The sequence below is a fragment of the Meleagris gallopavo genome (assembly GCF_000146605.3).
Source record: "Meleagris gallopavo isolate NT-WF06-2002-E0010 breed Aviagen turkey brand Nicholas breeding stock chromosome 25 unlocalized genomic scaffold, Turkey_5.1 Chr25_random_7180001949016, whole genome shotgun sequence".
Classification (NCBI taxonomy): Eukaryota; Metazoa; Chordata; class Aves; order Galliformes; family Phasianidae; genus Meleagris; species Meleagris gallopavo.
The window spans coordinates 2,978-5,758 of record NW_011100270.1 but is presented as its reverse complement, the minus strand read 5'-3'; the positions used below and the strand labels follow the sequence as shown (position 1 = coordinate 5,758).

The following is a 2,781-nucleotide window of genomic DNA, read 5'->3' as shown; positions in this document are numbered from 1 at the left end:
GATAAATACAGGTTTTAGCATTATTGTATCTAGGAATAGAAAATGCCCAATAGCTAATCATGTTCTGCTGCAAAAAAAGAAAGCATAGTCCCTTTTTAAAAAAGCAAGAGACAGAGTGCTTACCCCCAGAAAAGGGAAAAATCCCCAAACGTTTATGCTGAGTTAACACTGAGAATGAAGAGTGGCAGCTTTGCTTCTTCCCTTCACTATTCGTTTTGGTTTGAAGTACAGAGGAAAGGATGCATGAGCCATGCTGGAGCAGTGTGCCTGCCTGCATCGTGTGGCAGTAAGCAATGCAGAGAATTTTATAAGGTCTCTGTGATGTTTGTCTCCTTCCTAGATGGCACCGAGTCCTCTGAGATGCGCTACGGAAATGATGAGAACGACTTCTGAGGCTGTGAGCGGTGGCTGATGAGAGAAGCTAAAGAGAGGAACCTCAAAATTGAACAGATTGGTAAATCCAAGCCTTAGGGTTTATATGCCCTTTGTTCTAACAAACACGTCTGACCCTTAATTACTTTAACAGATCGATGTTTTTATGTGGCACCAGACAAGGTAGGGAAGCTCTAGGACTTGGTATGCTTGCATTGGTGCTTCTCTCAGACTGTTTGTGCGTTTCTGTAGTAGCATAACATCCTAGGCAGTGGCTTCCCAATAATCTTCTCATGTCAAACGATGCTAATGCTTAGACATGATCACAGTGGTGAATATAAATGATTTATCGTTAGGGCTGCATGTCTGAATTTTCACTGTCTGCAGTGAAGCTTCTCAAGTTACGGTGCCCATCCCACTGAGAAAGCCTGTTCTTTCTGTTGCAGTGTGGGCAGGTACGTACAGTATCCATATCTTCTGGAGTGTTTCCCTTCCTGCTGCTGACTGTTTCAGTCGGTGTCACTCCTGCACCCTGGTAGCGTTGATGCTTGAGAAATGGGCCTTGGAGGGGGTGGGGTGGGAGGTGTGAGTCCGACTCGAGTTTTTGCCTTGCTGTGCTTTTACAGCAGAATGTAAGTTCTGCATGTGAAGTATTTAAGTCATGTCTTGTTTTCGTGTCGCTACTGGCATTCTGTGTGACCACGTCTTGTAGTGAAATCGTGGAGAAAAGCATCGTCTGCCAAGCTGTAGAGACGGCATTAATAGCACATAACGTGTGACAAGGCCAAGGGTTGTAGAGAGCTCTCACAGCACTGGGGTTCTTTTCAGTAAGGCTGCAGGCTGTGGGCCGAAGGATGAGAGAAATAAGCACCTGCCTTGGATTTTCATACAGGTTATTTCCCTGGGGGGCTGATTTAAAAAAAAAAGAAAAAAAAAGTTCAGTAATGATGGTGAAAGATTTGTGTGTATGCGCTACTACTTGTATATCCACAGGTACTGACTTCTGTTTACCTTTTGCTTTATAGATATGGAATGAAGGGGCATTTCATAGCAAATGCATGAAGGTGTGTCTGTTTTCCTTCTTAAAAGTGAAATGTGCTTCTGAAGTTCCCTTGTTATCTCATGTGCTTTGCTTGTCTGATTTTTCTCTAGAGGAGACCTTCATCCTGTGACTACTTCGCTTCCTGACCTCTGGAGGCAGCTGCAGGCTTGAAGCACTAACAGCAACACGGGAGCCTTAGATTTTTTTTTATCTTAAGCTTTTACTTTGAACTTCGTAAGTCAGTGTATGCTAAGGAGGGCATTTTAAAGGAAGCTGCAGTTGAACCGTACAAATTCATCTTCTTACTGGCTGGAAAACAGCTTATTTTGTAAGTCAGAGACCCAGAATTCCTTCAGATTTTCAAGTGAAGTTCCAGTGGATATGATGCCCCTTAATTATTGATGTACAGCTCCAGGCTTTCATTACATGGTCTGATTTACTTTTTCCATAAAGTAAGAGCTCTTTCACATCAGATAACACTGTGCTGTCACTGTTTCCTTCCCTGCACATTCCTCTTTGGATTTTCACTTCTCTTTATGTTATGCTGAAGTAGAATCTTAAAATAAGTTTTACTGTATTCATTATTCACGTCCTTGTTGCTGCTTTGAGGCTCAGAATGAAATGCATTTCTTCTCAAAAGAAAGTAAGGGTTAAGCAGAGTGTGAAGAAAACTGCTGATTCTTTTTTTCCTGTCCACGCCCAACTTTGCAGAAATTGGGTCCCTTCTGCTTAAAATCAATCAGTCAGCAACTATTAGAAAAGTTCTTTTAGTTTTTGTATGCTGTATAAGGTCAGTTGTGTTATTTGTCCGTGGCAGCATCTGTAGCTATTTCGTTCAGGGATTAGTTTTAGCAGAACAGTACAGAAAATGGTACAACAGTTAAATGTGATGTGACATTAGGAGGGAAAACCCTTTGGAACTTAAGCATCTTTCACGAGGCTGGCAGAGATAACATTCTGCCTGCTCCTGAAAAGTGGGACTGCTCTCCTCTGAAACACTTCATCCTCATTTACATGTAGGGGTGTGTGATGCACTTGTAGTCTGTTAAAGTGATCTGTGGTCAAAGCTTATAGCAGGACAGGTAAGCAGGAATTTTATAGAAGACTTCCTTAGGCACTGAGCTAATAAACTTTGATCACCTGCAAGAGGCTTTCTGAGAAATAGCAACTACAATGCTTGCATAACTAATTTTTCTATGGTGGTTTTATTCCTGATTTGCCTGCGATAGGCAGGAGCTGCACCTCAGCGAGTTTGTAGTGCACGAGGAAACATGCATTACAGACTTTAATGGCATAGACACGTTTTACAGACGGACTTGTATTACTCACTTCCACCACTCTGTTTTCAGAGAAGCTGGTGAGCTCCA

General features: G+C 42.3%; 1 long non-coding RNA gene across 3 annotated transcripts in view; it reads left to right on the top strand.

Moving 5' to 3' along the window:
* The first annotated feature begins 22 nt into the window (after nucleotides 1-22).
* Nucleotides 23-2,781, top strand: part of LOC104915554 — a 3,190-nt gene continuing 431 nt past the window's right edge. The window contains exons 1-3 of one of the 3 annotated variants that reach the window (XR_796393.3): nucleotides 23-454; nucleotides 1,398-1,436; nucleotides 1,525-1,866. This is a non-coding gene — a long non-coding RNA (uncharacterized LOC104915554). Of the gene's footprint in view, nucleotides 455-913; nucleotides 1,265-1,397; nucleotides 1,437-1,524; nucleotides 2,510-2,781 lie in introns of those variants that run through there. The other 2 variants (XR_796394.3, XR_002110246.2) reach the window with 2 other exon arrangements.